The sequence below is a fragment of the Canis lupus genome, chromosome 9 (genome assembly GCF_003254725.2).
Source record: "Canis lupus dingo isolate Sandy chromosome 9, ASM325472v2, whole genome shotgun sequence".
NCBI lineage: Eukaryota > Metazoa > Chordata > Mammalia > Carnivora > Canidae > Canis > Canis lupus.
Window position 1 is genome coordinate 1,917,438 of NC_064251.1, and position 27,591 is coordinate 1,945,028.

Here is a 27,591-nt window from a genome sequence, read left to right on the forward strand (position 1 = left end):
TCCCTGGGTGGCGCAGCGGTTTGGCGCCTGCCTTTGGCCCAGGGCGCGATCCTGGAGACCCGGGATCGAATCCCACATCAGGCTCCCGGTGCATGGAGCCTGCTTCTCCCTCTGCCTATGTCTCTGCGCCTCTCTCTCTCTCTCTGTGACTATCATAAATAAATTTAAAAAAAATTTTAAAAAAATATAAATAAATAAATAAATAAACAAACAAACAAACAAACAAACAAACAGGAGAAGGAGGGGATCCGTGGGTGGCTCAGCGGTTCAGCGCCTGCCTTTGGCCCAGGGCGTGATCCTGGAATCCCGGGATCGAGAGCCTGCTTCTCCCTCTGCCTGTGTCTCTGCCTCTCTCTCTTTCTTCTCTCTCTATCATGAATAAATAAATAAATTCTTTAAAAAAATAAAAAATATACAGGAGAAGGAGGTGTCAGCACCACCAGAATCAAAACTGCACGAAGCTCTTCTACAAAGTGCTTTCTCGACAGGAGCTCCTAAATACCAACACTGTCATCAAGGATAAATGAACACAATCTGGGGTGCCTTGGCAGCTCAGTTGGTTAAGCGTCTGCCTGCAGCTCAGGTCATGATCCCAGGGCCCTAGGATTAAGCCCCACACTGGGCTCCCTGCTCAGCTGGTAACCTGCTCCTCCCTCCTACTTGTGCTCACTCTCACTTTCTCTCTCAAATAAATAAAATTAAAAAAAAAAAAAAAGAAAGTTACACAATCTAAGAAATAAGCTAAACAAAATATAAGCCCCCTATACCACAGAGAAGGAAGCCCTACATATGGTCCCATAACCCACCACAGACCCAAGGTACCAGAGGTTCCTCCCAAAGACTACAAATGTGCCAGCCCATGAGAGGACTCCCAGATGCTAAGGCAAATCAAACAGTTGGAGCCTAACAGTGCCTGCCAGCCTTTGAAGAATTAGGGGAAGAGAGGGAAAAGGGAAATTCAAGAAGAAAACTTCATAACAGATTAGCCAAAAAGATAAACATACCTCTTTTTTACTTCTTATTTTTAACATTTACAAAATACAGATAGGTTGATCCTCTACTATCAATTCCAATCCCAACTAGAAAGATGTGAAAACGAGGACAAGTCAGGAATAAGCAGATTTCCTTAAAATGAAATGTAAATATTTATGATACAAAATGTAAACAAAGTAGCTGCCCCATAAAACTGTGTCTGGAAGACCAGGTTTCCAGACACTTCTCTTCATTGCAAACACCCAAGCTAATGAAGCCTTTCTCACCCAACACAGCATGAGCTTTCCAACTAGTCCCGCCAGCCCTCAGTTTTAAATGGTAATAAAACAAAAACTATAACAACCAGAAAAGTTATCAAGACTTAAGCTTATATCAGCCCAGAAGATAAGCAAAGATTTGTTATATTCTAGGAAAGTTCCCAGCAAGATCTCCACAAAATGCTGCATCCCTACCAGGAGGGCAAGCTGGTTGATGGCCAAAACCTCTACAAGAAAAACCCGTACAGGGTGGTAATACTGGTGGAAACACCGAAACCTAAACACCTGATCAACAGGGGCCGCACATACAGCTCTGCCAGGATGTCGCTGCCTGCCACAGCAGCCCACTGTACCCCATGTCCTCTTGGCAGACAAGTGTGCCTGCTACTGTGGGGGTCCAGGCTTCACTTTGCTATGCTCTCTGCCTTTTTTCCAATCTCATAAAACTAGATGTTTAAGAAAAAGTCGGGGGCTGGTAGAAGGGTTCATTTCTTTTTGTAGAATCAGGAAATCCATCTGAATCTCACTGTTACACTGCAGTTGAAACCCCAAATCAGCCCACTTAGTAAGTCTTTTAAACTTTTAGAATTCTAGCATCCTTCCCCTAATCTGAGAGATTTTGAGTCTATAATAACTTCCAAGACAGAAAGACCAGGCCAACTTCCACCTTATTTCATTAAAACATATATATATATACAAAAATAGGAAAACAAAGACTTATGATGCTGAACTCCTTTGCTTATTCCAACAATTTTTCACCAAAATTTCAATAATTTTGGTGAAAAAGTTAATGTCTCAGAGATAGAACATGTAGGTAGAGAACTACATGCTTCTGTACAACACCTGGAGCCTCTCACATCCAAATCACTAGCCAATCGATTCATCAGTTCATCTAGGTGAAAAACAAAGTGTACAAAATGTGTACAAGGAATTCATGTGCTAGTGGCATGAATTTTCTCTTTCCCTTACTCTGAGGCACATACACCAACCAGCACAGCAGGCGTTTACTGAGCTCTTCCTGAACGTTCTCATAACCTGCCATCTCTAACTTCTGAAATATACTTTAAGCCAACATTGAAAAGGGACAGTTGTCACAAGAACAGATGTTGCAGAGCTTTATCTATAAGCACTTCACGGGAAGAAATCCCACTCACCAACTGGCAATTTACCATGGCAGCAAGCGCAACCACTGCTTATTAACATTTGCCACACTTGAGAAATAAAGGAAGAGAAGAGCCACTCTGTGATGGATATTTTTAATTAAAATGTTCAATTTTCAGTAATGGCTGGTTCTCTGCTGATTTTTAAAGCTTTTATTCTTATCCTGTGCCCACTGCCCTCAGACAAACTCTTTCACACACATAGAGGGCCCAATACTTTCCCAGTTTAGACAGCAGACAGAAAATACTGCAAAAGTATTGCTCCCGTGCTGCATTCACAAGGCCAAGGAGCATGGTTATGCCCAAAAGCAAGCACTTTGTGTAAAACATTATATTGCAAGAACATTAACACAGAAAGGTGTCTCCTTTGATGGCAGGAAATGCTACTGTCAAATTGTGAAGCCAAAGCTCATCTCCTACATTCAAAGAGCTGAAAGATCACTAAATAAATATCATCTCCATTTCTATAAACCAGCAATTCTCAAACTTTTTGGTCTTAGGACCCCTTTATATTCCTAAAAATTAAACACGATCTCAAAGAGTTTTTGCCAATTAAAACTACCAATGCGTATCATGTTGCTAGTTAAAACTGAGGGGTTTTTTCCACTTTTATTAATTTGTTTAAAATTAATAATTACAAACCTATTACATATTAACATAAATAATATATTTTTATTTAAAAAAAAAAACACTATCTTCCCAACAAAGAGACTTTATTGAGAAGAGCAGCAAGATTTCTTTTTTTTTTTATAAATTTTTTTTCTTTTATTTATTATTTATGATAGTCACACAGAGAGAGAGAAAGAGAGGCAGAGACATAGGCAGAGGGAGAAGCAGGCTCCATGCACCGGGAGCCCGACGTGGGATTTGATCCCGGGTCTCCAGGATCGCGCCCTGGCCAAAGGCAGGCACCAAACCGCTGCGCCACCCAGGGATCCCAAGATTTCTTATTTTTGCAAATCACTTCAATGTCTGACTGGGCATAGGCGGGATTCTCTTATTTGCTATGTACTCAGTCTGTAACAACATGCTTTCCTGACTGCAGTATATGAAGGGAAAACAATCCATCCTCATACAAACATGTAGTTGCATCTCTACAATCTTCAAATAACCATCAGTATTTTTTGATATTACACCAAAACTCAACAAGTGGTATGATCTCAAAGGTTATTTGCAGCGTAGAGTCTGAAACCATTTCAAGGCTCTTTTCATACTGTTACATTAAAATCTGGTGCTCCACCTTGTGTTTTCAGGGGGGCTTGTGGGCCTGCATGTGATTTTGTGACACTGTACCCTGGTCACGTTGGGGAAGACTGGTTCACAAAGTTATGCAGACCTTGAAAACACTGATGCACTTCCTGCTGCGACATCAAACAGCCACTTGCATCGACGTCACACTCATCGTCAGAAACTGCTGTGGGCAGTGAGAATAGGCTCAAATCATCACTATCAAGAGTAAGAGAGCAAGCTCTACACACACTGACAAGAGAGGGCAATTGAAACAATGTTTGGTCACTAAATTGTTCAATTTATTAGATAAGTCAAATTCCTAGAAAAACACAGCTCTCCAAAACCAACTCACGAAGGCATCGAAAACATGAAAATTTCCACAACCATTTAAAAAAACAAATCATAATCAAGAGCTGTTCCACAGAAATAACTCTAGACCCTGATGAATAACTAGAAAGTTCTACAAATCTTACTGAAAGCCAGAGAATAAAAAAATAGAAAACCTTCCCCAAATGTGCATTTTTTAATGCTAGCATTACCTTGGTATTAAAACTCAATAAAAAAAAGTACAAGGAAAAACATATACATATAGTTCATTCTCATTAAGAACACAGATTTAAGAAAATCATAAGCAAACCCCAAACCTAGCAATGCATAAAAAGCATAAGTCACAATGCCCACATTGGGTTTTACTTGAAATATAAAATAGGTTTGACCATTAAAAACAGTATATGGGGGATCCCTGGGTGGCGCAGCGGTTTGGCGCCTGCCTTTGGCCCAGGGCGCGATCCTGGAGACCCGAGATCGAATCCCATGTCGGGCTCCCGGTGCACGGAGCCTGCTTCTCCCTCTGCCTATGTCTCTGCCTCTCTCTCTCTCTCTCTCTGTGACTATCATAAATAAATAAAAATAAAAAATAAAAATAAAAACAGTATATGGGAGGCAACTGGTGGCTCAGTGGGTTGAGTGCCTTTAGCTCAGGTCATGATCCCAAGGTCCCTGGGATCAAGTCCCACATCGGGCTCTCTGCTCAGCAGGGAATCTCTTCTCCCTCTCCCTCTGCCTACTACTCCCCCACTCGTGTGCACTCTCTCTCAGTCAAATAAATAAATAAAATCTTAAAAAATAAATAAAAATAAAAACTGTGCATCTGTGTGTGCATGCACACACATGCATTCACATTTCACTACATGAGAAAGGAGAAAAAACATAATCATCTCAGTAGATGCAGAATAAGTATTTAATAAAATTCAACAACCATTCATTATAAAAACAACTCTTCAGCAAGAAAAGGAAAATTCCTTAATCTGATAAAAAATTATAGCAAAAATCACATTTAATAGTTAAAGGTGGAAAGCTCCCTCTGTGAGATGAGAAGCAAACTAACAACGCCCCCACTTCTACTCAACACCAGTCCTGGTTAATGGAATACAAGTAAAAACAGAAAAGGAAAACTATAAGGATTGGAACAAAAAAAAAAAAAAAAAAAAAACAAATCTGTCATTACTTGCAGAAGACTATGATGCTTACAGAAATCCAAAAAAAATGTGGATAAATATTAAATAAGAGGGTTTAGCTGCTGGGTACTAAATCAGTATGCAGTAAAATCAACTGCATCCTGTGCAACAGAACAATATAAAATGTCTAAGATACTGTCAAAATAGCATTTAAAAACTCAAATATCTGGGAATAAATTCAACAAAAGTTACAAAAGACTTCTACATGGACAATTAAACTTAACATTGAAATATGTTGTTCTCTACTCAAATGATGTATGGTCCTACAGATTTTATTAAACCACAATCAAAATTGCAGTATGTTCTTCTGACTCAGAACTGGTGTCAGACTGGTGGCTCAGTTGGCTGAACATCCAACTCTTAGTTGTAGCTCAGGTCATGCTCCCTGGGTAGCAAGATCGAGTTCCACGCCGGGCTCCACCCTGAGCACAGAGTCTGCTTGAGATTCTTTCCCTCTGCCCTTCCTCCCACTCCCATGCACCAGCACACATGCACTCTTTCTCTCTCACTCTAAAATAAATGAAAAAAACATTTAAAAACCAAAAAATTGTAACAGTCCTTTTGCCCCTCTATAGAATTTGACCAACTGATTCTAAAATTTCCATGGAAATGTGAAGAGACAAGATACTCTCGGGAGGGGATCAGGAAGGGACCATTTGCTTGTTCAGATTACATGAAGCCACAGAGAGATTACATGAAGCCACAGAGAGTGTGTGATGCTGGCACAGAAACAAACCGGTCCCCAAGCCAGCAGAGAGGGGCCAGAATCAGACCCAAGCAAATCCAGGACTTGGTTAATAGCAAAGACATCATTGCAGAGAAGTAACGATAATCATTTACAATAAAAGAAATGCTAGGACTTTCTCATATATTCATATTCACATGAAACTGGACCCCTGCCTCACACCATATGTAAAAACCAATACAAAGTAGGCAATAGTTTCATAAGATAAATGGTCATCCAAGCTGCACACTTTAGAGTGAAAAGGGATGCCATGAATAATTATGCCAGGACAGCAGGTATGAACCAGGAGTGGTGCTCTCAGCACTCTGGTACTTAGGTCACTCTAGCTATGAATCTAAATACAAACAGCAAAACTATAAAGCTTTAGTATTATGTTACAGGACAAAGTTGTGACCGCAGGGTAGAAAAAGACTTAAACACAAGCATGAACCGTGGGAGAAACAATCACACATTCAACTACAACATAAATAAGCATTCCTGTTTATCCAAAGAGTCCATAAAAATATTAAAAACTTAGAGTCGGAAAAGAAATGTGGCATACATCAAACACATCTAAAAAGGACTTAATCTAGAATAATATCAAGAACATCTACAAATCAATAAGAAACAACCTAACAGAAAAAATGGGCAAAAACCCTGAACAGCCATTTCACAAAGAGGCTAACCAAACGGCCAGTAATTCTATGAAAAGGGATTTGATTTCATTTGCCATGAAAGGAATGAAAATGAAAATCACAACAAAATACAAGCCAACAAGAACATCCAAGTGAAAACAACAGTGTTGGCCAGAATACAGAGCAACCCGAACACACACACACACCGATGGCAGAATGGACAATCCCTTTGAAAGGCCATTTGGCAGTATCGTCTAGAACTGAGCCTGTTATACCCTAGTAGCCTGCAATTCTACCCCTAGGCATCCACCTCCCCCTGAAGAGAGTCCATGTATACGCTAACCAAAAGACATACACAAAAATGTTTATAGCAGCACTGTTCTTAATATACAAAAACTGCATCAACCTAAATATTTCAACCCCTGTGGGATGAATGAGTAAACTGCAGTCCTTTTGGTGGTGCGCACACCTCAGCAACAGGATGAATAAACAACTACTGCTACACAACAGCAGATTCACCACAGGTGCTCCACACGCAAGCTCTGACACACGGCCGGCAACAGTGCCAGCGTCACTTTCTGGATATTCATTTCACTCTACATTTGTTTGATGCATCTTTGCGCATATAGAGCACGTTTTTGAAAACTTATAAAGGTTAAAGAAAACACAGATAAAGTGATACACAACTGGCTCATGTTTTTACCCCCAAGAAACATTTTCTAAAGTCCAGTTACAACACATTCTGTCCCCTAATGGGGGAAGGAGGCCTTTCTCACCATCAAGAATGTTAATACCTAGTCAGAGGGATGTGAGCCACTATAATACACAGCATAAAGTGATAAGGCCCGTAAGACACACAGAATTTAGCAGAGGAAAAATCAGACATTTGAGCTAGATCTTTAAAAAACTGGAAGTATCTGGGCACTCAATTTTGGGACAGACCTTTCATCTGTTCCCTGAGCCTGGCTTGTGTAAAAGGTGGATAGAAGTCACCTCGGGGCTGCTCTCTTGTATTTACCCAGGGGCTTGAACCACGGTCCTTGAAGGCTAATGGGGACCTGGTATCTCACAAAGCAGACAGAGCAGCTTGATCACAGTGACTGACTCTATAGAAACATAAAAGAGGGCCCATATGCTACACTTGTCCAAGCCTTCCTATGGTTCTTTCTTTCTCCTTTTTATTTTTTAATTCTTACTTTCTTTAAAAGAAAACTTCAGTGCAGACTTTTGGCCATAAAGAGTGTAGAATGAAAACAGACATCCACATCTTGGAAGGTAACGCTTCCCAATTTGTCACCTGTGATCACCACGTGGCTACCACAGAAGGGAGCGCCAGTGCAGGTTAGAAGCCATCCAACCAGCTCCCCTAGTCTCAATTTAGCAAAATCTATGACAACTCAAGCACAGATTTTTGTCTCCCAGGCTCAATTTCAGAGAAAAATAGGCCCGTATAAAACTAGCATCTGTAGGACAGATCAGGATGGGCTGAGGCAGGACTTAACATATGACTTCCCAGTTGAACCAAACAATTAAATCTGTGCCAGCACCTGCGGATTGATGCCCTCACAGATTCTCAGCACCCTGCCTCTCAGCCCCTCCATCTGCCTGGCTGCTCAGCACCTCTGACAGACTGCAAACAACATTATGATGTATGCTGGAAATGTTAGCTCACAACCACAGCTAAGAACTCCAAACACTTCAAAACAATATATAACGCACTGGATTGAAGGATTCTGAGCAGACCTGCGTCAATGGCTAGGTTGTAAAAGAAGGCAGATTTAGAATGCATATTATTCATAAATACTGCAATGTTTGAACTTCCAGTCACTATACAATTTAATGGGCATTCAACTATTTTAAAACCTAATCCAAAAATAATTTCTAGATTAAGTAAATCTCCAGGTTCCTCTTCACAATTAGATAACATAAAACGTCTCATTTTTAAACTACATGCATATAGCCCTAAATAAAATTCACTTTGAGAACACCATTGTCCTCAAACTATATAATTCTTCGAGAGGCATAAACTTGGGTGTTAGTAGTAATGTGCACAAATGATATCAAAAGCACCCCCAGAGATGTGCTGCATTCTGAGGCTCTGGACGCCTTAGAATACAAAGGGAAAAAATAATACACTAGAGCCCTGGAACAATAACAAGACGTTATAAAGCTAAGAACAGTGTTATATAATTTGGGTTTAATTCAATTTCCAATTGACCCTCTTACCCAGCTTTCTGTAACTATTCACACAAAAGCAAATTCTCATTCTTTTTTGGGAAAGTGTAAAGGAGCTGGGAGAAAGAATACAAAATCCAACGAGGCCAGCTCATGCTCCTTCTATATTTTATGAATTCGTATAAATAATATGTGGCTCATTTTAAATGTCTGAACTTTGGTAGCATCTTGTCAGTAAATATTCAACACATTGGAGATCATTTATTTTAATAAAGTTCCATGACTCACCAGCAACCAAAGACTTGATTTTAATTCAAAGTTCAAAACATAATTCCCATTTTCTCATAATAAAAAATCTTTCTAAATAAATAATAGATCAAAGTAGCAGCACAGTGATGGCATCTACATCCCAATATCCTTCAGCCAGTGGTCCTTGGAAAAGGGAGAAGTCACGAGGAAATGGAGAAGGAAAGACAGGCAGAAAATGAGACTTTCTATCACTTGTGTCACTGTACTAAGGTCAGGGGCACCTGGCGGAAAAGGCACACTCCTCCCAGACTTGCCACATATAGGGTTCGACAGGGTCCTGTGGGAACCCTCAGCTCCATGTAGGCAGGAGAACACCACAGTGCTTCTCCCACAAGGATCCCACTCATCTTGAAAGGCAGTTATTTATGAGTCACCCTACAAAGTTCAAATGTTTATGTTTTTACATATTTTTTTTCTAGTTCCCAGGAGTTCTGACCTTAAAAGCTCAAAGAAAAATGCAGCACTCCACAACGCTTCTCAGAACCCCCAGGTGAGTAGTTTCTCTGTAGCTCTCAGTAAAATCCCAACCAACAAAAAATAAAGTTCATTAAAGTGCAATTCAGGATGCTAATTTATTCCCCTTTATAACTCAGAAAGAACACTGCATTCAAAACAAAAAAGTTAAAGATGTAAAAATGTGGGTCTGCCTGGATCCACCCAACCTGGCAGGAACGGCACGGCCTCCAGGTAGCCTTCTCTCCGGGCTCAGCAGCTATAAAAGCCTAACTCTCTGCAGAAAGAGCTCTTGTTCATTTATGTGTCTACTTAGCTGAGCCACAGCACCCAGTGTGGTCCAGCATTCTCCTGTGAGGGTGGCTCTGGGAGAGATAAACATTTAATATGGTGGATCCTGAGGAAAGAGATGCCCTCCACAGTGTAGTGGGCCTCATCCAATCAGCTAAAGTCTGACTATAAGACTGACCTTCCCCAGGCTAAAGAGGTCTCTGGGCTTGAATTAACATTGGTTCCTGGGTCCACCAGCCTGCTGACCTGCCCCAAGGGTGTGGACTTGCCAGCCTCGATAACCACATGAGCCAAACACACAGAGCCTACTGGTTCTACTTCTCTAGAGAACCCTGCCTTATCCATCCCTGCCCCCAAATGAGTCAGGGCCATGTTCCAGAGCGGTTATGAGTAAAAGGAATGGAACCACATACTCTCCACTGGTCTGAGTCAACAGGCAGCTGTACCCAGCCATGAAGGTCCAAGAGGGCAGAGGAGCCAGGGAATAGTGAACAGCACATCCTCAGAACAAAGAAAACATCCTCTCTGGCCACTGCCTTCAATGAAATGGATGCCCAGGCAAATACCTAAGTCTCTGCACAACACGGACTAACACAGCACAAACCAAATGTCTTCTGTGTGCCCACAACCAGTGACAAGCTGGAAATCGTATGGGTGTGAACATCAGGAGAGCCAATCCCAACACCCTGGTTTCTGTTACACGGTATCTTCCCTCTGAGGGACACCTAATTACTCTCCTGTGTCACTTCGATTCAGACTGAGGCAGCCAATATTAGAACTGTGGTCACAGACAAAGGCTCTGAAGGACGGGGAAGCCGGTGATGGAGCTCGGCCGGAGGACTCCTCCCAGGCACCGAGTGTGATGTGCCCCAGAAAGAAGCAGTGAGCTTGCACAGTCAGTTGTTGTTTTATTGGCAGATGCTCCAACAGGAATTCAAATTATATGTGAAGCTAAAATTTCTGATACATTTTCTAATGAAAAGTGTCAGGATTTAAAACAACCCTTGGGATCCCCGGGTGGCTCAACAGTTTGGCGCTTGCCTTTGGCCCAAGGTGTGATCCTGGAGTCCCGAGATCGAGTCCCACATTGGGCTCCCTGCAGGGAGCCTGCTTCTCCCTCTACTTGTGTCTCGCCTCTCTCTCTCTCTCTCTCTCTCTCTCTCTCTCTCTCTCTCTCTCTCTCTGTGTCTCTCATGAGTGAATGAATGAATGAATGAATAAATAAATAAACAATCTAAAAAATTAAAAATTAAAATAAAATAAAACAACCCGTCTGCCCTGCTGCCGTCTTCATAATCAACGTGTGTGTCAGCTATGCGTGCACATGTGGGCACTCAGAGGCGCAGTCTCTGAGGTTTAGAGCTACGGAGACTCTGCATCCACCCGGCATCCCCCTGGGACGTACCGGCTCTGCCTCCTTAGACCTTCACATCAGTCACAGGAAACAGGTATCAATATCCTACTTGTGGGGAAAGGATTCTCGGAGCGATGAAAGAATCAATCAGTCTGAGGCCACAAAGCCAAGAACGAGCGGGCTGTGCTCTGCACCCAGATCCACCTGGCGACCCTTCTTCACTACGTGAAGCATCCTCCCAGCAACACAGAAACCACCACATCCCAGGCCATCTAATTACTCCCGGAACCTTTCCAACACAAGTGAGATGACAAAGCTGGCTGTCCAACTGGGGAAGGATTCTGAGGCACTGGCTGTGGGCTCTGTCCCCAGCAGCCCCTCGGGAGCTGCAGGCCACTCTGCTCCCTTGCAAATGCCCAGCAGCAGCCCTTCTGGGGCTAGAAGGGGGACCAGCCACATCCCTCCTTGGCTTTCTGTCCCCCATTCCATCCCCACACTTTCCAACTCTCCTTAGGAGGGCCTCCACTTCCAGGGGCTGCTTCCCAAGACTACTCAGGCTCTTAGCCACTTGCCTGCAGCCATCCCATATCTGGTCTGTTCTGTGAATGTGTCTCAGAATAGAGCATCCAGAAGTAAATAAGATACTCCATATGCAGTCTCAAGTCCCCAAGTGACAGGCATGCAGGAGCCCATGAACGGAGATCTATACAGCAGTCAAACATCCCTAGGTCGTCTTTGCACGTGGATTACTACACGTTCATCCGTATTGGCACAACTGGTGGAATAAATAGAAACAGAGAAACAGAAGGAAAGGAAGGAAAGGAAGAAGGCAGGAGGGAGAGCAGGAGGGAAGGAGCCAAACACAGGACTCACAATGTGTCCCCGACCTATCCGGCCACACTCCACCAGCACCTCGTCCTTGCACGACTGTGTTCAATCCCGATGCTGTCAACCACATTTACCACCTGTCCTTCCCGGATTTGTATCATCAGCAAACCTGGTAAACACACTTTCCAAATCTTTATCCAAGGAGCTGACAGAAATGTTTATAGGCCAGGGTCAACACCCAAGCAATGAGCTATATCCCCCTAGGCTGCATGAAAGGCACAGAACCACCCCAGAGCACGGGCAGCACGGAGCCACCCACAAGCGATGCCCGGCAGGCACCTGTCTCTCTGTCTTACTCAACGGGGGCAGAGGGCACAGACGATAACAGTAGGGGCACAGCCAGCCCATAAACATGTAAACATGTTCAACTGTACCAGCAATCGAAAAGTGCAATTGAAAAAGAATGCCCAGGTATCTACTTAATTGCAAACACGTGTTTGGTGGCAATGCCAAGGGTTGGCAACAGTACTGGGAAAGAGGCATCCAGGCCCACCAGTGGGGTGTATAAAAGCCTCAAATCTGTGTCTTCTGAGTTCTGGTGCTTCCACAATGGCCCTCCCAGGCTACCCAATTCCTCAATGTAGTCAACAACAGCCTTTCCAGTGGGAACCAACCCAAGAGGCGTCAGAATCCACTCTGGTGTGACCTCCTTCACCAGGCTCTCAGCTCTGGGCCGCTATCCCCCTGCCCTAATTGCCCCAGGACCAGGCGCCTGACTGACAGCTGTGGGCAGCCCCTGAGCCCCAGGGCCTAGGGAGGTTATTCAAACCAGCCAACCATCAAGCTGCTTACCCTGCCTGCCTGTGCCTCCCAAAAGAAACCCTAGTAAACACCCTCACCCACCCACCATTCCCCTCCAACCTCTGCCACCTGGACCCCAGGGCTCCCCCACAGGCCTCCTGTGGCAGGGCTCACCCCCTTCCCTTGGCAACTGTAATAAAACTACCTTTTCAATGGTTGATTGTCTCCTGATCTGCTAGCCCGACTGCACCTTAAATTTTCTACCAAAACAATATTAAAACACATTCATGAAAGCAATTTTGCAAACTATGTCAGTACCCCTAATATGCTCATATCCAGGTGTGCATGACTTCTAGAAACCTAAACTAAAAAAACCACCAGAAATCGGGACAAAGATTTACCTACAGAGATCCTCATTATAACGTTACTTACAGTGTTGAAAAGTCAGAAACAGCCTAAATATCTAACAGAAGAAAGGTGCTTATAAAAAGTATAGGTACATCCCAGTAACTGTAAACTTTGATATTAAATAACTTTAAGTTACTATGAAACCGCTAAGAATCAAGTTTTTAAAGAATGTGTAAATGATAAGGGTAATACACACATGTGGATTTTAAGTGAAAAAAGCAGGACAAAAAAAAAAAAGAAAAAAGCAGGACACAAAACAGTCTCTAAAATATGATCTCAATTCTTATGCAAAAAAGAGGTAGGGGGAGAGAAATATGTGTGTGTGATTCCGGAGAAATTCTCCCGGAAAAGGAAATAAACTCAGCAAACACAGCCTGCCCTTAAGGAAGCTACATGCACATCAAGTGATCGATTCTATTCTAAACATTTACAAGTCGACTACTTTACAATTCTGGTTATCCTTCTAAAATACAGAAAATATCCTTCCAAAATAGCCAATTACAGATGCAAAGCTGTGGGTTCTCTTCCCGGGGGAAGATACAATCTTGGAATGAACAACCACGGACAGAAATAGAGTGAACAACCTAAGAACTTTACACAAGTGTACTGAGATGCTCTTGATTCTAGTAACACAGTTTACAACAAAGACTGAACATAGATTACAGACCTCTTTGAAATACCTTAATTTTCTTTGTGATCCGAAAACAACTCAAGGGCAAGGCTGGCAGGCTCACTTCTGGTGTCCTCACGTGGGGTTGGGCTCTGACTCTCCACCCGCCACCCCCACTTTGAAGAAAAGACTAGATCTTCGTCCCCCTACCACCCCATCCATGGTGACCCTGTGTTTGCAGGGCTCTCATCAGACCCATGCCATCCGTGCTGGGGTGGCAACTTGAAGGGGTCCCAAAGTTCTCTCAAAGCCCCTCATTTGGGGAAGCCTATGTAGACAATGATGCAAGATTCTACATAGGAATAACAACACCTGAGTGAGACAGATAAAGGGCAGCTCCTTGTTTACAAAGCAAACCCTCTGCTGCTTCCTGGCCTCTGCCTGGGGATGCAAGCACCAGGGCTGCGGGCCTGACTGCTCCTTTCCCAGGGGGCTTTCTCAGGGTTCCGCCACTGGGGACACTAGAGGGACATGACTAGGTGACAGGAGGAAGCCTGGGTCCTTTCTGCTTGTACCCCTCAGGAGGCCTCACTGCACACCCCGCAGAGGGGTCAGCATCCTGTATCCTTACTTCAGTGGCCTGAGCCCCCAACTCCTGGGCCCCTCCTCAAATCCTCTAGATTTTAGTAACTCCAACCCCTACCTTATTCCCCAGCTCTCAGGTTGCTGACTGCCTCCTGTAACTAATACCTGGAGGCTCTGTTTGCTCTTTCAACTCCTCAGAAACCAATGCCCTATGGAAACCCCCTCTGTCGCAATAGCTGGGATGTGTTCCAGTTCCTTTACTGGATCCTGATTCATACCCCTTCATGTCAAAGAGAGAAGATGCATACAATCACATTAGGGCAATAGAAACTGGGGAGAGTACTGAGTCAGCCCTGTCACCTGGATCAAAACCTAGGACTGGAAGATGTCCCCTGTCTTTCCCCAGCTCACCCCCTGACTTGGGAGACAGTCAGGCCTGAGTTCCCAGGACCTTGTGCAAATTACTTCACCTCTTGCCCCTTCAATTCCCTCCTCTGGGGGCACCTGGGTGGCTCAGTGATTGGGTGCCTACCTTCGGCTCAGGTCGTGATCCTGGGGTCCTGGGATAGAGTCCCACATAGGGCTCCCCACAGGGAGCCTGCTTCTCCCTCTGCCTGTGTCTCTGTGCCTCTCTGTGTTTCTCATGAATGAAAAATAAAATCTTTTTTTTTTTTTTTAAATCCGTCCTCTGTAAACTCAGGATAAAAACTACGTCTACACCACAGGAGAATGAGTACTCTGATGGCATCGCCCCACCCCCAGTGCCCACAAAAGACTCTGCTCTAGGTCACACAGCCCAACCCTAACTGAACCTCCTCTGCTGAGATCGCCCTGACTCCCTTCACAATCCTGGCCAAACACCTTAATAAATTCCAACTTATGTACATTCTTTCTAAATATAATGCTTATTTAAAAAAGAAAAAAAAAACAGCTTATAAACAGGAACGCCATCCCCTCCCTCATTCTGGGCATTGCACTCTGTTAATGTACCCAGAAGATGACACTCAAGCTTTGATTCGTTTGTTTTTGGCAGCACATCATGGTGTTAAGCCACATTTTGCCTTCAATAACTAAAACACCTAAATGTTTTCAGATGCATGAATGGTGTTCAAATTGACGGTTTTGTCATTAAGTACACATCTTCTCAATGATAAATGAAAACCACTCTAGATTTCAGCGATTCATCCAGCTCCTCTGGGGAGCCCTGCAGCTCCAGGGCCCCTCTGAGAAAGGCACCAGAGACAGACAGACATGCTCCCGGAACACAGCACATAGGAAAGTACAGCCTTCACACACGGCCACCAGGTCTGCACGTTGGCTATGTCTCTACCAGCTGCACGACCCGAAGCCAGTTTCCTTCCTGCTCCATGCTTCATGTGCCTCATCCGTAAGATTGGTATCCACCTCATTGGGTTATTGGGAGGATCAGAGGACTTAATATACATAAAGCACTTAAATTGTGCATGGCACACACTAGGTGCACAGGAACTTACCTAGAAAGAGAGCCATCACCAACAACACCATTTCCACTGACATTTGGACAAGTTTTCTCATACTAAAGCTCATAGACAAAGTTTAAAAATTGAGACAGGGTACCGCATGATGGTAATGGATCCCAGGGGGCCAGGACTGACAGAAGGGACTTCCTGATGACATAATTCCCTAGTCACATCCCATACTGTGTTCTTATCTGTGACTTGATGAAAGGTTCAGAATGTCTGCTCATCCCATTCTTTTTTGTTCATTTAAGGTAAATTTATTTGAGAGAGAGAGTGCACAAGCAGGGGGCAGGGAGAGAGAGAATCTCCAGCACACTCTCAGCTGAGGGTGGAGCCTGACACAGGGCTCCATCTCACAACCCTGATGTCACAACCTCAGCTGAATCCAAGTGTCAGATGCCCAGGCTACTGAGCCAACCAGGCACCGCCCCCCCACCCCCCTCCTCGCTCATTCAATTCTTAAATGGCATAGCTGGAAAGGAGTGTAAGTAAGCTGGCTAAAAGAATCAGGCATCTTTTGATTTAGTCTTTTTTTTTTTTTTTAAAAGACCAGACAAAGTAACTAAATCAAATGAGATACAACTGAAGATTAAATTCTTGGTTCTCGGGCAGCCCGGGTGGCACAGCGGTTTAGCGGGTGGCACAGCGGTTTAGCGCCGCCTGCAGCCCAGGGTATGATCCTGGAGACCCTGGATTGAGTCCCAGGTCGGGCTCCCTGCATGGAGCCTGCTTCTCCCTCTGCCTGTGTCTCTGCCTCTCATTCTCTCTCTGGGTCTCTATGAATAAATAAATAAAATCTTAAATTAATTAATTAATTAATCCTTGGTTCTCGTGCAGCCCAGGTGGCTCAGCAGTTTAGCGCTGCTTTCAGCCTAGGGCCTGATCCTGGGGGCCTGGGATCGAGTCCTGCGTCGGTTCCCAGCGTGGCGCCTGCTTCTCCCTCTGCCTGTGTCTCTGCCTCTCTCTCTCTCTCTGTCTATCATGAATAAATAAAAAATCTTTGGAAAAAAAAATCTGTGACTATTTATATTCAAATTAATACACTATAAATTTTGAACTCAAATATCTTATTAACCTCACTTTAATTCATTAACTCAGTAATTTAGCTTTTTGGTACTTTTAATTTAGTAAAAGGACTATTTCACACATTTTACTGTTAATGCTTAACTAGCAATCTTTCTCCCTTCTTATGCATCTGTGTCTTACTGAACTATTTTGTATCATTTGTTTGATTAATAAATGACAAAGAAAGGGGCCCATAAGCACTGGAAATATTTAATAGGATGCAGGAAGCAACTAAGCAGATGAGGACCTCCACACCCCGCGATAAGGACAGGGCTCCCCAGGCCTAGTCTCATGATGCTGGGTGACAGGGCAGTAGCAGGCAAGGAAGAGACCACCTCGGTCAAATATTTTGCTTTCTTTTGACAAGCAACCTCCTTAAAAGCGTCAAGGAGTCTTCAAGACAGTAAGAAACTGCAAGATCCGAATCTAAGGGAGCAGGGACTCCAAGGCAACAGCAGACCCCAGGGCATCTGCAGGTGAGGGGAAGAGGAATCAGGGAGCCCAGAGCATGAAGACTAAGGCAAGATTCCCCTGTAAGCTCGGACCCCACAGGCTGTGCTCTCAGGGCAGGGAGGTATAGCAGGCACCACCTCTCCTCCTACCCAAGCACCCCTGGGCACTTGGCGATGACAGGGCCAGGAAAGGAACAAAAGGTGGCCCTGTGGACACACAGCCACAGGTGGCCTTCATGCACTTCTTACACAGCTGAACTGAGTTATACTTCAGATGTCATACAACCGAGGGTTTCGGTTAGGGCATTTGCCACTGTCACCAGCATCTAATCTCAGAGCATTCCCATCACTCCATAAAGAACTGTGGTGCCCATCTGAAGTCACTCTCCATCTCCCATCCCCGACCATAGCCAAATCTGGACATTTTACACAAAATCCAACAACGTGTCATTTTCTGTGTCCTCCGTGCAAGTTTACAAGCTGGGCTTCTAGTTGTAGGTGGCCCAGGGGAGCTCAGTCCATGAACACAGCTTACCATCATCCCAGACTGAACGAACAGCCTGCAAAACAAACAAGAGCCCAGCCTGGGGGAAGGCACCTTCATCCTGAGCCCATCCCTGCAAATCACTTCCCAAGGCAAAAGCAGTAAGTAACAAAAAATAACAAAGCACCACACAAAATAAACGCATTACCAGAGGCAATGATTAACATAAACAACAAAACAGAAGACTTCTGGAATACCAGACAAATAATAAAATGCCATCCTTATATATTCAAATGAACTAAAAGGCAAATTTAAAATAACTACAAAAAGGAAATTTTTAAAAGTGATCTAGTAGTAAACCAAAGTTCTAAAAAGTGAAAATGACAAAAAACAAACAATATTAAGAACTCAGTAGATTGAGAGGATGAAACAGAATACAGAATGAGGGAAGATTCAGTAGATGACTAATAGTAGCACAGTCGTAGCTTCAGAGAGATCGCCTGAACTGGGTAAGAAGAAACTGTCCTGCCCACAATGCAGCACAAAAGGACAAAACAGAAATGGAAGAGAAACACAGAAAAGAGAGTGAACACGTATCTAATTAGTTTCAGTGTGGGGATGGGGGGCCTGAGCGGCAGTCTTCCGGCAGCTGACTGCTCCTGAGCAACAGTGGAAGCAGGAGGCAATGGGATGGTGCCTCCCAGGTGCTGCAAGGGACCCTCATCCTCGAACTCCGTGCCCAAGGAAAGCAAACTGAAAGAATCAGGAATCAGTAAAGACATTTCCCATCAGTAGACACTTGTGATGGGAAATTCCAAAATCTTTCTTACCAAAATAAAAGTGATCCCATATAAAAGGTCTAAGGTGCAAAAAGGAATGAAGAACAAAGTGTCACAAATATGTGCACGAACCTGAAAGTACGCTGACTGAATAATATGAGAATACTAAAAATTACACATGGTGGGGTGCCTGGGTGGCTCAGTCAGTTAAGCGTCTGCCTTAGGCTTGGGTCATGATCCTGGGATCAAGCCCCGTTTCGGGCTCCCTGCTCAGTGGAGAGTCTGCTTCTCCCCCTGCCTGCTGCTCCCCCTGCTTGTGCTCTCTCTCTCTCAAATAAATAAAATCTTTTTTAAAAAAATTACTCATGGTGCTGAAACACAGAGATATAAAACACACAACACTGGCACACAGGAAACAAAAGTGTTAAATGGATCATCCGACGACTGAAGTTGTCCAGGAAAAGGATATAAGGGTCTTAATTTACTTTATAGTGTTTTTGAGTATTACTACTGTGATTGTTAGGGAATTATTACAAGAGAAAAATGGTACATTACTTCAAAAAGAGTAAAGGAGAAAGAAACTAACAAGTATTTTCAATCCATAAAAAGGTATATTAAAAAAGAAAAAGAGGGCACCTGGGTGGCTCAGTCATTTAAGCGTCTGCCTTTGGCTCAGGTAATGAATCCAGGGTCCTAGGATCAAGCCCTGTGGCAGGCTCTCTGCTTAGTGAGGAGTCTGCTTGTCCCTCTGCCTCTCCCCCAGCTTGTGCTCTCTCTCTGGCTCTTTCTCAGATAAATAAATGAAATCTTAAAAAAAAAAAAAAAAAAGTGCTGGCAGGAAAAAAAAAATATATATATATATATATGTATATACGCATGTATATATATGAATGACGGCATATTTAAGCCCAAATAAAGATAAATAGACTAAATGTTCCAATTAAAAGACAAAAGTTGTCGGACTAGATTTTTTTTTACTCTATCTACAAGCTGTTTACAAGAAACATGAAAAACATAAGGATACGAAAAGGATGATGTAAATAAAGAGATAGGAAAATAATCAGTGAAAATACCAAACAAGAGAAGACTGGTGTGACCACATTAATGAGACACCACAGACCTACAGCACAAAGCTATAAGGGGACAGCTGGGGACAGAGAATGACTCTGTCACAGCATAGACTCCAGTGCTCAAGGAAGACAGTTTCAGAGATGTATGACATAACATCGCCTCTAAATATAAACAAACCATGAACGGAAAGAACCATAAAGAGAACAAGACACATTTACAAACATGGTCAGAGGATTTAATACAGCTCCCTCTGTTACTGATAGAAGTCAGAGAAGTCGGTGAAGATGAACACCAGAAACAAAATATCTGACTCAATGCACACAAACAGGATGTGGCACCAACAACTGTAGGTAAACCATATATCCAAGCACAGGAGGAGCATTTATAGACTGATCAATACAAGTTTTTAAGGCAAAGTTCAACAAATTTCAAGGGACTAAAATTCAGAATGCATAGGCACACACATGAAGAGTTGTGCAAGTCAATGACCCCACAACACCAGGGGGCGCCACACACATAGGTCAGTGGGGTAAAGGGCTCCCCTACAGACATGCAGTACACCCATTACCTCATTGATGAAGTCATACGGACATTCTCTGCTCAAAATGCAACTAAGTAAGAAATCAAACATCAATCCTAGGAAAATTCCTCTATGTTTAAAAATCACAAGGCACACTTCCAAAAGCTAATAATGAAGTCAAGATGAAATTCAGAAAATAATTTGAACTGAACAATAAAAATATTAAATATCAAAACTCACTGAATGCAACTAATAAGCATTTAATTTATATATTTATATAATTCATAATCTAAATTTTTATAATTATATGCCTCTGTTAGAAAAGACAAATGACAGGGTGCCTGTGTGGCTCAGTCAGTTAGGCATCTGACTTTGGCTTGGGTCATGATCTCATGTTCCTGGGATCAAGCCTTGCATTGGGCTCTACACTGCTTCTCCCTCTGCCCCTTCCCCTGCTCATGTTCACACTCACTTTCTCTCTCTCAAATAAAATTTTTAAAAAATGGAAAAGACAAATGACTGGGAATTAATAAGTATCCATCTCAAGAATTTCCCCCTCAGGATGCCTGGGTGGCTGGCTTAGTGGTTGATCACCCACCTTCAGCCCAGGGCATGATCCTGAAGTCCCAGGATCAAGTCCCACATCGGGTTCCCTGCTTCTCTCTCGGCCTATGTCTCAGCTTCTCTCTGTGTGTCTCTCATGAATAAATAAACAAATAAATAGTCTTTAAAAAAAATTTCCCCCTCAAGAATGGGGGGGGGGGGGGCTAGGCAATAAAGTAAATACAAGGAAATGATCAGATTTAAAAATAAACTATTACCAAGCAAACTATAGCCTATCAACAAAGCCAAGAGCTGGTTAGTTGAAAGACTAATAAAAGTGACAATCCTCTGGCAAAAACAGCGAGAAAGTTGGGGCACATGGGTGGCTCAGTTGGTTGGCCGCCAGCTCTTGATTTCGGCTCAGGTCATGATCTCAGGTCAGGTCATGATATTGGGGTCCTGGGACTGAGCCCTGCATTGGGCTTTGCGCTCAGCAGGGAGTCTGCCTGAGGATTCACTCTCCCCCTCTCCCTCTGCCCCTGCTCACATGCATGTGCATGCTCTCCCTCTCTCTCTCTCTCAAATAAATAAATAAATCTTTAACAAAAAATAGAAAGAGCAGACATACAAATGCTCAGTGTCAGGAATAAAAAGGGAACATAACCACGATCCAAAGACTTTTAAAAGATCACAGGAAGATACATGAACTTTATGCCCACAAATTTGAAATCTAGATACAATGGACAATGTCCTCCAAAAAAATGTTAACAATATAACTTCTCAAAACCGACTTTAGAAAAACAAAACAGAATATCATTTTAAAAGCCTAAATCAGGGATCCCTGGGTGGCGCAGCGGTTTGGCGCCTGCCTTTGGCCCAGGGCGCGATCCTGGAGACCCGGGATCGAATCCCACGTCGGGCTCCCAGCATGAAGCCTGCTTCTCCCTCTGCCTGTGTCTCTGCTTCTCTGTCTCTCTCTGTGTGACTATCATGAATAAATAAATAAAATCTTTAAAATAAATAAATAAATAAAAAATAAAAAAAATAAAAGCCTAAATCATGACTTTTAAAAACTCTTTTTACAAAGGAAAAATTAGGATTTTGTGGCTTCACTGGCAGGTACCACCAAGCGTTAATAGAACAGATACTCCCCATACTGGGGGATCATCTCCTGTGGCTCAAGAGTTTCCATAAAGCCTGAAGTGTCCCCAGAGCCACAAAGGAAGGCAGCACAGTAGGGCTGACTCCTCCAAACACCAGTTCCCTAGATAAATGGGGAAGGCTGGTGCTCGGGGCCAGCTATCCGATCCAGGGGATAGCACCTGAAGCAGGTGAGCCAGTAGGAAGCTGAGGTCTGGCTACTCTGTGTCCACACACCCTGCCTTTGCAAGCCCAGCAGCCTTACACAGGTGTGACGGGAGGAGGTAGGAAGCTGAGTGCGTGCATGGGCCGCAGGACTCCCGATGAGATGGAAGACACCGGGAATGCTGCTTATAAAACAACATACAAAAATAAGTTACCTGCTTACATACTAGAAAAAAAAATTTAACACAGCCAAACAATTCAATTCTTAAAAGATGCTATTTAGGAAAGCATCATGATAACATCAAGTACCTGAAAGAAATCCAACAAAAGACAGGCATCACCTCTACAGGGAAAAATAAATAACTTTATTTAGGGAAATTAAAGAAGACCTACCTAAGAAATGAAGACATGCCAGGTTCATGGACTGGAGCACTCAGCTTTGTAAAGATAGCAAATCTCCCCAAACTGCAATATAGGCCCAATGCAATCTCCATCAATATCCAACACATTATCTTTCTTTGAACCTGCAAACTAATTCCTCAACTTATTGGAAGAACAACCAAGACATTCTCAAAGAAAACAAGTGCCAGTAAGGAACCTGGGTGGCTCTGCCTTCAGCTCGGGTCATGATCCCAGAGTTCTGGGATCAAGCCTCACATCAGGCTCCCTGCTCTGTGGAAAGCCTGCCTCTCTCTCTCTCCCTCTGCCCTTGTGCTCTCTCCCTCTCTGTCAGATAAATAAATAAAATCTTGAAAAGAAGAGAAGAGAAAAAAAAAACAAGTGTGAGGACCTCCCTCACACAGTGTTCCATAAAGCCTAGCAATTAAGCAAGGGCTGACTAATAAGAATGAAGAGAAAGCCCCAAACAGACCTACGTCGACATGGACGCCTGACACATGACAGAGCCTTACAGATGAGGGAAAGGACAAGCTTCTCAGCAAAATTCACCAAGATGACCAGAAATCCACATGGGAAAAAACAGAAATGGGACCCCTACCTTACACCACACAAAAGCATATAAAGACCTACACATGCAAGAAAGTCCAAGGCCTTCCCAGGTCAGACAGGAGACCACCCAAGCACTAGGCTTAACGAGAGTGAGGGACCAACAGCACTGAAATCGAGAAGCCAAAAGACTCCACAAAGAACATTAAGACACACCTCAGAGTGGAAAGGTATTCTTTTTTTTTTTTAATATTTTATTTATTTATTCATGAGAGAGAGAGAGAGAGAGAGAGAGGCAGAGATGCAGGCAAGGGGAAAAGCAGGCTCCATGCAGGGAGCCCAATGCGGAACTCGATCCCGGAACTCCAGGATCACGCCCTGGGCTGAAGGCAGGTGCTCAACTGCTGAGCCACCCAGGGATCCCCAGAAAGCTTTCTTGATACACAGCCAAAATACACAAAAGCTCCTAAAATCAGTAGGAGAAAGATGACAACAGAAAAATAGAAGACCTGAACAGGCTTTTTTTTTTTTTTTTAATAAAGAGAATTTGCAATTACCCTGTACCTGTACGCGCGACTGCACAGCACATCAGAACATTTAAGAATGTTCATTTCAACATCATTCAGGAGTGGGATGGGATAAACTGTGACACAGACATGTAATGAGATATTTTACAGAAGTGAAAATGAATTAATTACGCATATTCTGAACAACCAGGGTAAATCTGACAAATGTTAACATTGAGGAAAGCAGCAACACACAAAACATAAATGCAATGCATCATTCATATAAACTTCAAAGTGGCAAAACTGAAGCACGATTTCCAGAGATGCACGCATAGGTAGGAAAATCATAAAGAAAAGTGAAGAAGTGCATCTCACCCAGAAACGGAAGAACAGCAGCTGAGACTTGGAGGGAAGAAGTAACTGTGCCGTGGGCAAAAGACTCATGGACTCCAAAGGGCTACAATGGTCTATTTCCTGACCTGGACAGAGGCTACATGGGTATAGTTTTTATAAATACTGGTTAAATTATAAATAGACATTTTATGCATTTTATCACCTCATAATTTTTTAAAAGAAAATCATATTGAATCAGGTGAGGAAAAAAATCTTCTTCAATAAAACAGCTAAATGTAAAGAGTAATTAGACTGCCCTTCCAACGCTGTAATGATTATTAACACTGAAAGAGGATTTCTGCAAGTAACTAAACCCTTAAGGTAGCAAGTCACATCCAGCACTCCTAAGACTGCGTGACAAAGTGCCAAATTTAGATTTGTAACACCAAAACAGGAAAGGATTTTATTCTTAAATCCTCTTACATGTTAAACAATTATTTCCATTTCACCCTCTGACCTACCTGGCTTTATAAAGCCCAAATGAAATGCACATGATTCTATCGGGAAAGGAGGAACTCTAAATCTAGGCTTGTAAATTACCTGTCTAGGGATCCTGCAAGCTGAACTCTTACAATCTTTGATCTGTACTATTAATTTGATACACCAATGTAATCTTAAATTTTAATGCCACATTTAAGCTGCAAAGTGAAATGCCACTGGGGGAAAAATTAGATTCAGTGAAAGAACAACTCTAACACATAACTATTTATTAACAGTACAGAATCAACTATCAACTAATCTATTTAATAAAAGGTGATATAGTTGTGCAACATTCATCTCTCCAACATATCCTATCTTCCATGACTCATCTGTGGCTCATCTGTGGTATCATACTGAGGAAGATCTCCACCTCCAGAAAAGATGGAATAACTAATCCCAGACTAGCCCTCCCACCATACATGACCAGAAAATTGCACAAAACATATAAAACACTTCTTCAGCATCAAACAACATACAGTACAGGAATATGGTCGCTGAGAGAAAGAAAGCAAATGAGGTGAGCCCCATAATCACCAAGCTTTCTACGTGGACAGACGGGGCTCCAAGCAGAGCAAAGTAGGATCACTGAGCTGAGGAGAGAGATCAGAGTTCATGGAGGCTGAAAGACCTGGGCCAGATGGCCCAGAGTATCAATTGGAAGATAGCTACACAGAGCTCTCCTCCATGTAGCTATCTACATGGGGTCCAGAAATCTATATGGCGTCTCTCATGTCCTTGGCGAAGCACTAGGCTGAGCATGCGTCAGCAAGACCACAGGAGGCCAAGCAAAGAACAGCTACTGGGTGAGGCTGGCAATCCAAGTTCCAACAAGTCAGAATGAAGAGACCTTACTAAACATCCAGAACACTCAGCAGAAAGCCCAAACAGGCCACACCTGAGGCACAGGGCTAACCTAGGCCCAGAGCAAAGGCTTCTCTAGACTAGGGGTCATCCCATTTTTCCTAGAAAGAGCCAGACAGTAAGTATTTTAGTCTTGCAGGCCTAACACCTCAACTACTCAACTCTGATACTGTAGCATGAAAATAACACAGATGATAAATGCCATGGCGGTATTCCCATAGGCACTATTTATCAAAACAAGTGGGAGGCCAGATGAGGCCTAGGGGCCATAGTTTGCCACCTCCGGATGGGCTAGAAGACAAGCCTTGAGAGAATGAAGTTGATACCAAGTCGATTAACTGCCCAACAGAACAAAATCCAACACTGTTTAAGTGAAGACGATACCAGACCCACACACACAACACAACAATCACAATGTCCAGCATCCAACAGAAAATTACTAGATGTAAGGAAAAGCAGGAAAATGTAATCTGTAAACAGAAGAAAAGCAGTTAACAGAAACAGACCCAAAAATAACAGTGATGATGGAAACAGCAGACAAAAAGAGCATTAAAGTGGTTATAAATTTGTATAAGGATTTAAAGGAAAATGTGAATATAAAGGAGAGAAATATAAACCATGAAAAAGACCCAAATAGAATTTCTAGAAAATAAAAATATAATATCTGAAATGGAAAAAACACTGGATGGGCTTAACAACATATCACACACTACAGAAGGGTAGATGACAGAACCTGAAGACATGGCAATAGAAACAATCCAACCAGAAATAGCAGAAAAGGGCATAAGCAGTAAAGAGCCTCAACAGAGCAATGTCAAGTATCTAAAACAAATGTCAAGCTTTGCGCAGTGGCAGTATCATAGCCAATGAGGTTTATCCGAGGTGTGATTATTGCTAATAAAACAAATGTCATCAAAGGGGCACCTGGCTGACTCAGACTCTTGATTTCGGCTCAGGTCATGATCTCAGGGTCATGAGATCCAGCCCTGCATCAGGCATTGCATTCAGCATGGAGTCTGTGTCTCTCCTTCTCTACCTCCCACTGCCCCTCCCCCCACTCTCGCACATGCATGCATACACGCATGCTCTCTCTCAAATAAATAAAAATATTTTTAAAAAGATGTAACACTGCAAACCTTAAAACCACCACCAAATCTCCATCCACAGAGGCCATATCATAAAAGTAATCTTTTTCTTAATTACCGTTAAAAAAATCATGCAGGATTTAAAAATTAAGCACAGGAAAATAAAATGTTTTATAAATATAATTCTATCAATCCCTACCTCTCATCCTGCCCGTACGTGTGTACTTTTCCATGAATGTTTTACATAGATAAACACATACTGTTATATGTACATACAGCTTTTTAAGAGCACAGACAGGATGTCATATAACCTGTTCCATGCCTTGTTTGGAGGTTACTTTAGTTTTTTTAATTTAATAATATGTCTTAGAAACCTTCCCATGAGAGCACATGTAGAAGGACTTTGCTGTCTTCGCTAGCTGCAAGGAGTCTGGTGTACAATGCACCATAATTCAACCAGTTCTCTGTTGATGGACACGAGGTCGTCTGCAACCACTCAGGAAACACTCAGTGAATGAGTGAGTGCTGCCATGAATATTCTTACAGGAAACAGGAATAATTTTAAAATGGCAGTTTTCTCCATTTGCTTAGATTTATTATTCCTGGATTAGGCTCATAATTCTATAAAGATAATTCCTTATCTTTATCTTATCTATAAAATCAGGCCATTTGTGAAAATATTAACATACTACTTTTGGAACATGTGTCTACATTCAAGCCATCAAATGAAGAATACAAATAATCTACAGAATTAACCTTAATCTACTCAGCATGAAATTCATCTCCAAGAAAAAAGACATCATCAGAGACAATCTGGTAACTATTTCTCAAATATAGTTATTTAAGTGATTATATATTTAGTTAAGTGAAAACTCTCAGTAATTAAATAAAGCAATAAAATAGATCATAAATTAGGATCCTCTGTCTAAAGTTTCATGTAGTAACCTAAGACACTAACAGAGCACTAGCAAATGTATCATAAATAAGCATGTCCTGGCAGAGCTTACAGTAAGCAAGGGCAGAGGCAAGGGGCTCACAGCCAACCCCCAGCCAAGGAGGACAGATGAGTGTTAGAGTTGGGGACAGGAGGAGTGGCCAAGGGAATGAGGCGGGGTCTCCAAGTCCACTCCAAAAAGGCATGCTTTTTTGGCACTGTGGGTTCTGGACAGCATCTGAAGTAGACCTAGCACAGGGAGCCCAAACCACTGAGGGGTCACTGCCTGACACACTGGGCTGCAGGACCCAGGCAAACCTGACACCAGGGAGAGCCGGT

At 42.9% G+C, this 27,591-nt stretch overlaps 1 protein-coding gene and 1 non-coding gene across 5 annotated transcripts in view; one reads left to right on the forward strand and one right to left on the reverse strand.

Annotated features, from left to right (window-relative positions):
• The window catches only part of RPTOR (regulatory associated protein of MTOR complex 1), a 333,192-nt gene that overhangs the window by 285,357 nt on the left and 20,244 nt on the right, over positions 1-27,591 (reverse strand). The window lies entirely within an intron of this gene.
• LOC112673024 (U4 spliceosomal RNA) lies at positions 26,071-26,206 on the forward strand. Its single transcript, XR_003144649.1, has one exon. It is a non-coding gene; the product is annotated as a U4 spliceosomal RNA (small nuclear RNA).